This window comes from Myxine glutinosa, chromosome 3 (assembly GCF_964187855.1).
Source record: "Myxine glutinosa chromosome 3, kmMyxGlut1.1, whole genome shotgun sequence".
NCBI lineage: Eukaryota > Metazoa > Chordata > Myxini > Myxiniformes > Myxinidae > Myxine > Myxine glutinosa.
The window spans coordinates 144543948-144556964 of NC_136263.1; the positions used below are offsets into that span (position 1 = coordinate 144543948).

General features: G+C 58.4%; 1 protein-coding gene across 1 annotated transcript in view; it reads right to left on the minus strand.

Moving 5' to 3' along the window:
* The window catches only part of LOC137412084 (actin-related protein 2/3 complex subunit 1A), a 79680-nt gene extending 74804 nt beyond the window's left edge, over window positions 1-4876 (minus strand). The window contains exon 1 of the mRNA XM_068097337.2: window positions 4707-4876. The gene's annotated coding sequence lies outside the window, so the exon portion shown is untranslated. The remainder of the gene's footprint in view (window positions 1-4706) is intronic.
* Between the last annotated feature and the right edge of the window lie 8141 nt (window positions 4877-13017).

Genomic DNA, 13017 nt, shown 5'->3' on the forward strand with positions numbered 1-13017 from the left:
AAAGTAAGAACTCAGGACCACAAAATAAACCAACCAAAACATTGTTAATACATTTATAAACTACTTTTAATATGGTAAAGAGCTACAATAATATTCAAACAAGCAACGTGCAAAGTAAAAAAAAACAAAAACGAATATTTGCATGTCAGGTAACCCAAGGGCAACTCAGTGGGAGTACGGAATGGATCGAACAATGTAAATGTACTTCACACAGAAAATATAATGGCTAATATTTTCAAATGGCATCATGGCATGTTACCAAACTCCATGGCAAAGGGAATCTGGTGTGGACTTTCCATGGCAGGTACACATCTCACGTAATTAAATCTACATGGGCTCCGGGACAATTTAGAACACCTGTATATTCAAGATGCATTCAGGTATTCCTACCGCTTCAGTTGCATATGTTCATTTTGTCCCCTGCCACTCCAACAAGGTCGGAGACAGGGAAAATCATTATTAAGCTCCATCTGACCGATCATCCATCCATGCACTTTTGTGTACGCGATATTTCAAAAACCGTTGAACAATTGGCTTTCATATTGCAGATATCTATTCCTCATGACATTATCTCAACCTGATTAGATCACAGCTGTGATTGGTTGAATTATGTTGCCATGGCAACCGTCTTGGTAACTTGGCTAGTGTAAGTGATAGGACAAAAACCGTTCAGGATTTAATAATAATAATAATAATAATAATAATAATACATTTATTTTGTATAGCGCTTTTCAAGAAACCCAAAGACGCTTTGACGTAAAACAAAGACAAAAAAGACAAAAATACATAATTAAATAACCAAACAGAAAGGAAGGAGAAGGAGAAGAGACGGTCAGGGTGTTGAATGCGGTGTTGAACAGGTGGGTCTTGAGTGATGTTTTGAATGTGGGGAGTGAGGAGGAGTCTCTGATGGTTTGAGGTAGTGAGTTCCAGAGTGTGGGAGCGGCGATGGAGAAGGCCCTGTCCCCCCAGGATCTGAGTTTGGTCCGGATGGGGGGTGGTGGGGGGGGGGGGGGGACAGGAGGTTGGCAGCAGCAGAGCGGAGGTTGCGGGTGGGAGTGTGTCTGGGGAGGAGGTCAGTCAGGTAGGATGGGGCCAGGCTATGGAGGGCTTTGTAGGTCAGGAGGAGGATTTTGTACTGGATTCTCTGGGAGATGGGGAGCCAGTGGAGCTTGTGAAGGACGGGGGTGATGTATCTATGAATGTATCTTGTATGTGTATCTTGTGAAGGACGGTTCCCACCAGAACGTGAAATTTAGCTTTCATATTACACAGACCTTTTCCTCGTACCACCAAAAAGGCAGGGGGCCTACAGTACCAGCTCGTTACATTTGCAGTTAACTGAACACCACAAACCCAGGCTGTTTTAATTTTTGCTGAGAATGGAAAAAATAAATTTTCAGGAAAATTCATTTCAGGGTAATAATAACTAGCAATCGGCCTCCAGATCCATCCTTGACCATGTTGTGGAATGTCAGCCAAGGCGCTCACTTTTTACCCTTTATTCGCTTTTAAATTTGTTTTCTCCACAACTGCTTGAACGATTTACACAAAACTTTCAACGCAGTGCGTGACAACCCATGAAGAATTTTTAGTCAAATTACATGATTATTGGATGGAAAATGTGGCCAGCGTTCCAAAACGTCCCTTTTCTGTAGGCATGAGTTGCAGGATGTTTCAGGTATCACGAAGAGAGGGCCAAATAATTGGAGATCAATACGTCTTATTATTTCGTAACCAGCACAAGGATGTAGAGAAGAGCATCACTGTTTGGGGGCATTGCTGTGCCAATGATGCAATGCCCTTTGTTGGTTCGGGCAGGAATTTGGAATTTGGCCATGATGTCGGTGATAGCTTGCCGACTCTTCGTGAAGGACATAATGGGATGTCAAACGTCCACCAACGAATGCCGTCAGATGGGATGCCCATTTAACTTCCATCCGAAGAATGGCACACACATTGACGAATCACCATGCATGTGAAACACAGGGATGACGTTTTATAGCCGGGTCAGGATTCAAACCCAGGCGCGAGAGCTGAGAGGTGAGTGCATATCCCTCGGGCATCCTGTCAGCCAATAAATAAATATGTAATAATAACAATAATAATAACAATCTATCCACTGGAAAATATTTATGAATGCCTATACCACCAGTGGTGGTCATTTCTGTAGCTACGAGGGTTCCCGGAGTGTGGCACGTCTCCACCAGGGCTCCTATCCCTGAAGGGGGCACGCTCCCACCAGGGCTCCCTGAAGGGGGCACATTCCCACCAGGGCTCCCTGAAGGGGGCACGCTCCCACCAGGGCTCCCTGAAGGGGGCACATTCCCACCAGGGCTCCTTGAAGGGGGCACATTCCCACCAGGGCTCCCTGAGGGGGGAACGCTCCCACCAAGGCTCCCTGAAGGGGGCACATTCCCACCAGGGCTCCCTGAGGGGGGAACGCTCCCATCAGGGCTCCCTGAAGGGGGCACGTTCCCACCAGGGCTCCCTGAGGGGAGCACGCTCCCACCAGGGCTCCCTGAGGGGGGCACGCTCCCACCAGGGCTCCCTGAGGGGGGCACGCTCCCACCAGGGCTCCCTGAGGGGGGCACAGTCACACCCGGGATCACGGGGAACCACGGGGCACGTCGTTCACACCCGGGGTCACGGGGCACGTCGTTCACACCCGGGGTCACGGGGCACGTCGTTCACACCCGGGGTCACGGGGCACGTCGTTCACACCCGGGGTCAGGGGGCACGTCGTTCACACCCGGGGTCACGGGGCACGTCGTTCACACCCGGGGTCACGGGGCACGTCGTTCACACCCGGGGTCACGGGGCACGTCGTTCACACCCGGGGTCACGGGGCACGTCGTTCACACCCGGGGTCACGGGGCACGTCGTTCACACCCGGGGTCACGGGGCACGTCGTTCACACCCGGGGTCACGGGGCACGTCGTTCACACCCGGGGTCACGGGGCACGTCGTTCACACCCGGGGTCACGGGGCACGTCGTTCACACCCGGGGTCACGGGGCACGTCGTTCACACCCGGGGTCACGGGGCACGTCGTTCACACCCGGGGTCACGGGGCACGTCGTTCACACCCGGGGTCACGGGGCACGTCGTTCACACCCGGGGTCACGGGGCACGTCGTTCACACCCGGGGTCACGGGGCACGTCGTTCACACCCGGGGTCACGGGGCACCTCGTTCACACCCGGGGTCACAGGGCACCTCGTTCACACCCGGGGTCACGGGGCACCTCGTTCACACCCGGGGTCACGGGGCACCTCGTTCACACCCGGGGTCACGGGGCACCTCGTTCACACCCGGGGTCACGGGGCACCTCGTTCACACCCGGGGTCACGGGGCACCTCGTTCACACCCGGGGTCACGGGGCACCTCGTTCACACCCGGGGTCACGGGGCACCTCGTTCACACCCGGGGTCACGGGGCACCTCGTTCACACCCGGGGTCACGGGGCACCTCGTTCACACCCGGGGTCACGGGGCACCTCGTTCACACCCGGGGTCACGGGGCACCTCGTTCACACCCGGGGTCACGGGGCACCTCGTTCACACCCGGGGTCACGGGGCACCTCGTTCACACCCGGGGTCACGGGGCACCTCGTTCACACCCGGGGTCACGGGGCACCTCGTTCACACCCGGGGTCACGGGGCACCTCGTTCACACCCGGGGTCACGGGGCACCTCGTTCACACCCGGGGTCACGGGGCACCTCGTTCACACCCGGGGTCACGGGGCACCTCGTTCACACCCGGGGTCACGGGGCACCTCGTTCACACCCGGGGTCACGGGGCACCTCGTTCACACCCGGGGTCACGGGGCACCTCGTTCACACCCGGGGTCACGGGGCACCTCGTTCACACCCGGGGTCACGGGGCACCTCGTTCACACCCGGGGTCACGGGGCACCTCGTTCACACCCGGGGTCACGGGGCACCTCGTTCACACCCGGGGTCACGGGGCACCTCGTTCACACCCGGGGTCACGGGGCACCTCGTTCACACCCGGGGTCACGGGGCACCTCGTTCACACCCGGGGTCACGGGGCACCTCGTTCACACCCGGGGTCACGGGGCACCTCGTTCACACCCGGGGTCACGGGGCACCTCGTTCACACCCGGGGTCACGGGGCACCTCGTTCACACCCGGGGTCACGGGGCACCTCGTTCACACCCGGGGTCACGGGGCACCTCGTTCACACCCGGGGTCACGGGGCACCTCGTTCACACCCGGGGTCACGGGGCACCTCGTTCACACCCGGGGTCACGGGGCACCTCGTTCACACCCGGGGTCACGGGGCACCTCGTTCACACCCGGGGTCACGGGGCACCTCGTTCACACCCGGGGTCACGGGGCACCTCGTTCACACCCGGGGTCACGGGGCACCTCGTTCACACCCGGGGTCACGGGGCACCTCGTTCACACCCGGGGTCACGGGGCACCTCGTTCACACCCGGGGTCACGGGGCACCTCGTTCACACCCGGGGTCACGGGGCACCTCGTTCACACCCGGGGTCACGGGGCACCTCGTTCACACCCGGGGTCACGGGAGGGGGTGTGAACATTACCGCCAGGACTCCCAGCTAGTTCGGGGCTCGGGTTGCAGCTTAGGTCGTTGCATTCCGTCACCTGTCATTCACCAAATTCAGACAGTTGAGGAGGGGAAGGTGGAATCGGAGGTTAAAGAGGGAAAACTCACCTTGCGTTCTCGCCGGAGATGAAGCAGAAGAATAAAAACGAAACGCAACAAGAACAGAATGTGACACCGGGGCCGCCACGAAAACCGCCGTCCGCGCTTTGTGTCCCGCTCGCGCTCGGGCACCTGCGGTGCGCCGCGCTTCCGGTCACATGGACAGAAATGGCGTCAATAGCGACAAATAAACTCCCTTCAACAACTAATCAATGAGACATAAATTATGATTTAAAAATCTCGAGCAGAATTATTGTAATTATAATATAAATAATTAGTGAAGATAATTAATCGTTTCTCTTCGAACGATTTATAATACCAAACATCGGTTTTAATGGTTCCATCCGGTATTACCTTTCCTTCCTTCCGGGTAAGTGCCGCTGCATCAAGATGAGGATTACTGCACTGCGATGCACCCAGTGGTGGATGGAGGACTCTTTGGAAGGGGAGTTGGTGTGCTCAGTCAGATACATCAATCTTAACTGCTTAGCAAAGGGGTGGAGGGAGGGGGGAAGGTCCAGAGGAGGGATGTATGGAGGAGGTGGAGGGATGTATGGAGGAGGAGGTGGAGGGATGTATGGATTAGGTGGGAGGGATGTATGGAGGAGGAGGTGGAGGGATGTATGGAGGAGGAGGTGGAGGGATGTATGGAGGAGGAGGTGGAGGGATGTATGGATTAGGTGGGAGGGATGTATGGAGGAGGAGGTGGAGGGATGTATGGAGGAGGAGGTGGTGGAGGGATGTATGGAGGAGGAGGAGGTGGAGGGATGTATGGAGGACGAGGTGGAGGGATGTATGGTATGGAGGAGGAGGTGGAGGGATGTATGGATTAGGTGGGAGGGATGTATGGAGGAGGAGGTGGAGGGATGTATAGATTAGGGGGGAGGGATGTATGGAGGAGGAGGAATGTATAGAGGAGGAAGAGCAGGGATGTATGGAATTGGAGGAGGTGGGATTATGAAATAGAAGATGGAGGGATGTATGGAGGAGGGGGAGGAGGAGGAGGAGGGATTATGAAATAGAACATGGAGGGATGTATGGAATTGGAGGAGGAGGAGGGATTTATGGATGAGGAGGAAGAAGGATGTATGGAATCGGAGGCGGAGGGATGTATGGATTAGGGGGGAGCGATGTATGGAGGAGGAGGTGGTGGAGGGATGTATGGAGGAGGAGGTGGAGGGATGTACGGATTAGGGGGGAGGGATGTATGGAGGAGGAGGTGGTGGAGGGATGTATGGAGGAGGAGGTGGTGGAGGGATGTATGGAGGAGGAGGTGGAGGGATGTATGGGGGAGGAGGTGGAGGGATGTATGGATTAGGGGGGAGGGATATATGGAGGAGGAGGAATGTATAGAGGAGGAAGAGCAGGGATGTATGGAATTGGAGGAGGTGGGATTATGAAATAGAAGATGGAGGAGGAGGAGGGATTATGAAATAGAACATGGAGGGACGTATGGAGGAGGAGGTGGAGGGATGTATGGATTAGGTGGGAGGGATGTATGGAGGAGGAGGTGGTGGAGGGATGTATGGAGGAGGAGGTGGTGGGATGTATGGATTAGGTGGGAGGGATGTATAGAGGAGGAGGTGGAGGAATGTATGAATTAGGGGGGAGGGATGTATGGAGGAGGAAGAGCAGGGATGTATGGAATTGGAGGAGGAGGGATTATGAAATAGAAGATGGAGGAGGAGGAGGAGGACAGATTATTAAATAGAAGATGGAGGGATGTATGGAGGAGGAGGAGGAGGAGGGATTATGAAATAGAACATGGAGGGATGTATGGAATTGGAGGAGGAGGAGGGATTTATGGACAAGGAGGAAGAAGGATGTATGGAATCGGAGGTGGAGGGATGTATGGAGTAGGAGGTGGAGGGATGTATGGAGAAGGAGAAGGAGGGATGTATGGAGTAGGAGGTGGAGGGATGTATGGAGAAGGAGAAGGAGGGATGTATGGAGTAGGAGGTGGAGGGATGTATGGATTAGGGAGGGATGTATGGAGGAGGAGGTGGAGGGATGTATGGATTAGGGGGGGAGGGATGTATGGAGGAGGAGGAGAAGGGATGTATGGAATAGGAGAGCTGAATGGAATAGGAGGAGGGATGTATGAAATAAGTGGAGGAGGGATGTAAGGAATAGGAGGGATGAATGGAGTAGGAGTAGGAGGGATGTATGAAATAGGGGGAAGAAGGGATATGTGGGGGAGGAGGGTTGAATGGGGTAGGAGGAGGAGGGTTGAATGGGGTAGGAGGAGGAGGGATGCATGGAACATGAGGAATGTAGCAGGAGGAGAAGGAGAGATGTATGAAATAGGAGGAGGAGGGATGTATGCAATAGGAGGATGAGGAGGGATGCATGGAATAGGAGGGATATAGCAGGAAAAGGAAGAGAGATGTGTGGAATAGGAGGAATGTAGCAGGAGGAGGAGCAGGGATGAATGAAATAGGAGGAGGAGGAGTGATGTATGGAATCAGAGGTGGGGAGTGGAGTTCTGGAGGGAATAGGTGAGGAGGTATGAAGGAGGACATAGGGTCTTGAGAGGTGGTGGGAGTGTGGCGGACACGATGGCTCGCTGGCGCGGTGACATCATTCCGCGCACCAAGAGGGTGTCGGCCACGCCCGAGGGGTAGGCGTGGCCTCGGGATATACACGGGGCGCGCAGCCCCGAGCACGTCAGTGCTATAGTTGAGCTTTGGAATAAAGACTCTTTTTGGTTACCCGCGTTGTTGCTTATCTTCTTGGCAAACAAGTCGTGCGCATAGCACCGCACTTCACTGGTGACCTCGACGCTGGTTCAGCCGCCGCTGACCAACAGAATGCGCCATGTCAAACAACGCGGTAGCGGTGAAGCTCCCTGAGTTTTGGGAAGCTCAGGCCGAGGTATGGTTCGTGCAGGCCAAGGCACAGTTCCAACTTCGAGGCGTAACGGCGGATGAGACGCGTTATTACCACGTCATCGCCGCCCTCGGACCCGGCACAGCCGCCCAAGTCGTGTCCGTCCTGCGGAACCCACCGGCCGACCACAGGTACGAGGCGCTCAAGCGTCTCCTCATCGCCACGTTCGGCCTCACGGAGTGCGAACGGGCCGACCGCCTCCTGGACCTTAACGAACTCGGCGACACACGACCATCGGTCCGGATGGACTACATGCTGTCGCTGCTGGGTGACAAAGCCCCGGATTTTTTATTCCGGGCGCTCTTTCTACGCCAGCTACCGGCACAGGTACGCCTCGCGTTGGCCGGTTCCAACATAAAGGAACCCCGCGCTCTGGCCGTCCAGGCCGACAAGTTTTTCGCGGCTTGTGACACGCGGGCGAGAGTCGGTGCGGCCGTCGCGGATCCCGAGGCTGATGCAGCTGCACACCTCGTGGATCCCGAGGCTGATGCCGATGCACACCTCGTGGCCGCCGCCACGCCCCGCCCACCACCACCACGAAAGCCGCGGCCTCCGCCTCCGCCGCAAACCTGGTGCCGTTTCCACGCCAGATTTGGCCACAAGGCCAGGAATTGTTGCCCGCCGTGCTCGTTTGGCAAGTCGGGAAATGCCCGGGCCAGCGCTCGGTAGCGGCTTTGAGCGTCGGCCCTTCCGGCAGCCTCCTTTTTGTCATGGACACCTTGTCCGGGTGTCGCTTCCTCTGCGACACAGGCGCACAGGTGAGCGTTATCCCCGCCTCCATGTCCGACAAGCGAACCGCGGGCCGGGGCCCCGCGCTGCTTGCAGCCAACGGTACACCCATACGCACATTCGGAAAGCGCTGCCTCTCCCTGCGGTTCGGAGGGCAACGCTTTCAATGGACGTTCGTAACCGCCAGCGTGCCCATGGCATTGCTCGGTGCGGACTTCCTATGTGCAAATGGGTTGTTGATGGACGTGAAGCACAGACGCCTCGTCCAGGCCGAAACGTTCAGCTCGCTTGCTTGCGCGTTGAGCAGTTCGTTGGGCAGCTCCCTGAGCGGCTCACCGAGCGGCTCGTCAAGCGGCTTGCTGAGGGGTTCGGTCCCGGCGAGGTTTGTCTGTACGCTTCCGGCAGCGGACGAGTTCACCCGCCTCCTCGCCAGCTTCCCGGCCCTCACGCGGCGCACCTTCTCGGCGGTGGCCGTCAAGCACGGGGTGGAGCATCATATCCCCACCGTCGGGCCACCGGGCTACGCCCGGGCACGCCGCCTCGAGCCGACGAAGCTCGCGGTGGCGAAGGTGGAGTTCGCCATGCTGGAGTGGCTGGGCATCGTACGGCGCTCCAAGAGCGCTTGGGCATCGCCACTGCACATCGTGCCGAAGCCCGGCGGGGGATGGCGGCTGTGCAGAAGCTACCGCCGCCTCAACGATGCCACCACCCCCGACCGCTACCCGGTCCCTCAGATTCAGGACTTTTCCGCCCGGTTAGCGAAAATGTCCTTCTTTTCTAAGGTGGACCTCATCCGCGGATACCACCAGGTCCCCGTCAGGATGGAGGACATACCGAAGACGGCCGTCATTACACCATTCGGCCTCTTCGAGTTTCTTCGGATGCCCTTCGGGTTGAAGAATGCGGCTCAGGTGTTCCAACGGTTGATGGGTAGCGTCTTGCGCGACGTGGATTGCGTTTACGTCTACCTGGACGACATCCTCGTCGCAAGCGCGTCCCGCGAAAAGCACCTCCGCCACCTCCGCACGCTCTTCGAACGCCTGGGCCAGCATGGCCTGATCGTAAACCCCGCCAAGTGCCGGTTCGGCGTCGCCGAAATCGACTTTTTGAGGCACCGTGTCACCAGGCACAGGGCCACCCCCTTACCGGCAAAGGTGGAGGCGGTCAAGGGGTTTCCGTGCCCCTGCACGATCAGGGGGCTCCAGGAGTTCCTGGGCATGGTGAACTTTTACCACCGTTTCCTGCCCCGCATCGCCCAGCTCCTGCGCCCCCTGCACGAGGCCCTCCGGGGGAAGCCGGGCAAAGGTGACGTTGCTTGGACCGAGCAGATGGACACGGCGTTCGTGGGCACGAAGCTCGCCTTGGCTAACGCCACCATGCTCGCGCACCCGGCGCTCGATGCACCGATCGCCCTCACCACCGACGCGTCGGACTACGCGGTGGGCGCGGTGCACGAGCAATGGGTGCGTGGGGTTTGGCAACCGCTGGCGTTTTTCAGCCGGCAGCTTCGCACACACGAACGCCGGGACAGCACCTTCGACCGTGAGTTGCTCGGGCTCCACCTGGCAGTCCGGCACTTCCGCCATCTGCTCGAGGGCCGTTCGTTCACGGCCTTCGTCGACCACAAGCCCCTGGTCTTCGCGATGGCCAAGTTCGCCGAGCCATGGTCGGCCCGGCAGCAGCGTCACCTCTCGGCCGTGTCCGAGTACACGACGGACATCCGGCACATCGTGGGAAAGGACAACCCGGTGGCGGATTGCCTTTCCCGGTCCGTCGCCCACGCGGTCAACCTCGGGATCGACTATGCCCGGATGGCGGCGGACCATACCGCCGACCCCGACGTCCAGGCCTTGCAGACCGCCGTCACGAGCCTCCGCGTCACCGAGGTGCCATTCGACGGTGCGGGCACGGCCCTCTTGTGCGACGTCTCCCTCTGGCGGCCTCGCCCCATCGTGCCCGTGGGCTGGCAGCGCCGGGTTTTTGACGCCATCCACGGCCTGTCCCACCCGGGCACGAAGGCCTCCCAGAGGCTGGTCGCCAAAAAGTTCATCTGGCATGGCCTCTGGAAGGCCGTCCGCGATTGGACCAGGACGTGCCTCGCGTGCCAGCGCGCGAAGGTGCACCGCCACACCCAGGCCCCGTTGGCCCCGTTCATGGTGCCCGAACGTCGGTTCGACCACGTTCACATGGACTTGGTGGGACCTCTGCCCCCCTCGCGGGGTTTCACCCACGTCCTCACCATGGTGGACCGCACCAACCGGTGGCCGGAGGTCGTGTCTTTGGCGGCGACGACGGCGGCGGACGTCGCGCAGGCGTTCATCGCCACCTGGGTTGCCCGGTTCTGCGCCCCCTCAGACATCTCGTCCGACCGCGGCCCCCAGTTCACCTCGGAGCTCAGGGGGGCGGTCGCGCGGGGGCTCGGCGTCCAGCTGCACCGCACCACGGCCTACCACCCCCAGGCCAACGGCCTGTGCGAGCGCTTCCACCGCTCCTTGAAGGCCGCGCTCCGGGCCACCCTCCGCGACGGCGGCTGGGTCGACAGGCTCCCCTGGGTCCTGCTGGGCCTCCGGACGGCACCCAAGGACGACCTGCGCGCATCCGCGGCGGAGTTGGTCTTCGGACAACCGCTGCGGGTGCCGGGCGAGTTCCTCCCCGACTCCACGGCACCATGGTCCGCGGCGCAGCAGCGCTCCGCACTGCAGGAGACCGCCCGGAGGTTCGCCCCGGTGCCGACGGCGCACCACGAGTGCCCGCCAACGCACGTCGCCCCGGAGCTTCGCACGGCGGAGTACGTGTTCGTCCGCCACGATGCCCACCGGACACCGCTGCGGCCCCCGTACGACAGGCCCTTCCGCGTGCTGGAGACCGGGGCGAAACACTTCACCCTCGACATCGGCGGTACTCCTGACCGCGTTTCCGTGGACTGCCTCAAGCCGGCCCACCTCGACGTGGACCACCCCCCGCCAGTGGCTCGGCCCCCGCGCCGGGGCCGCCCCCCGGCGGGCGGACCTCCGGCACCGCCCAGCCCCGCCGGCATGCCCTCCCCCCCCCCCCAGTCCTGCACCCATCCCAGGTGCTGCCGGAGGCATCCCAGATGACATCCCGGCATCCCAGACGCTGCCAGCCGCCAGAGGGCGCTTCGGCCGGGTCATCCGTTTGCCCCGCAAACTGACCCTTCAGGTGCGTGGGAATTCTGGGGGGGCGCGTGTTGCGGACACGATGGCTCGCTGGCGTGGTGACATCATTCCGCGCACCAAGAGGGTGTCGGCCACGCCCGAGGGGTAGGCGTGGCCTCGGGATATACATGGGGCGCGCAGCCCCGAGCGCGTCAGTGGTATCGTTGAGCTTTGGAATAAGGACTCTTTTTGGTTACCCGCGTTGTTGCTTATCTTCTTGGCAAACAAGTCATGCGCATAGCACCGCACTTCAGGAGTACAGTTTCTTTCTATTGAGGGGTTTCAGTACCTATGATGTCGTTTGCGGACGCCATATTGGTTGGCAAACTAAACAAGTGAGAAACGGTAAACAAGACCCAGTGCCGTATATTAACAGAGTTTGGCCAGCTTTTGATCTGCTCAACTACCGCCGTGATTGGTCGAGCCTGCGTCACGTGGTTTACAGGCGCCATTTTGCATACCACCTCAGCCGAGCAGCTTTCCCGCTGCACCCATTCCGTGCCATTGCTTCGTATCGTTGCATATTTCATTTGAGTAATATTTCAATAAAATCAACCAATATGGTGTGTTGTGCCGCTTGGGGATGTTCTGTTAGACCAGGACAAGGTCGTATAATGCACAGATATCCTCGAGACAAGGAACGAAGTGCTATTTGGTCGATTAAAATACGCCGAGTTGGATGGAATCCATCACCTTACTCATATTTATGTTCGGTAAGTGAAATCGCTTAATATATATTGGTTTCAAATCAAAAGTGACATGACACGTGTGTATTAGGTCTCTGGTGAGCTTAACATTTATTTAGTCAACCATATATTATACATATTCCCTGTAACATTTTTCGTGTACAATTCCAGTGTATAGGGTATATATATTGTTGCGGATATGGGATTTGGCCTCCATCCATATCCGCTTGTAAATATTCCCCTATTTCCCCAATACTCCCCAACTATCCCCAATCCCCCATTCCCTAGTCCCATTGTCTGTAAACAACACTCTGTAGCCCCGACCTTCCCCTTTTTCCCCCATTAAATGTCGTGCCCAGGTTCACCGCATCTCACGTAGACAACTATAGGACATCTTGCTAGTTATTCTTAGTCTATGTCAGTTAAGGACTCGTTTCCATTAATGATGACTCTTCGTTGCACCAGAATGTGATTGTATGGCACCAGTAGTAAGTTTAGGACCTCCCAATACCTCCCCACAATCTCGTCTCCGCATCCTCCCATCATCTCATGGAACTACAACAACAACTACAACAACAGCGGGGGCGGCGCGGCCGCGGCGCGGGGAGTGGGCGTCCTCACTCCGGCTTGGTTAGCCGCCATTGCCCATGTGCTCCGACGGGGTTACCACGAAGGGGCTGACTGTCAGCTCCTCGTCAAGGGCGGAGCCCGGTAACCCCCCGCACCCAATAAGGAGCGGCGGGCCGATTCCATCTGGGGCGGAGCTAACGAGCCGAGGGTGTGTCACTCCCCGCTGGATATACGCAGCCACTTACCGGAGGTGACGTCAGATGCACCCCC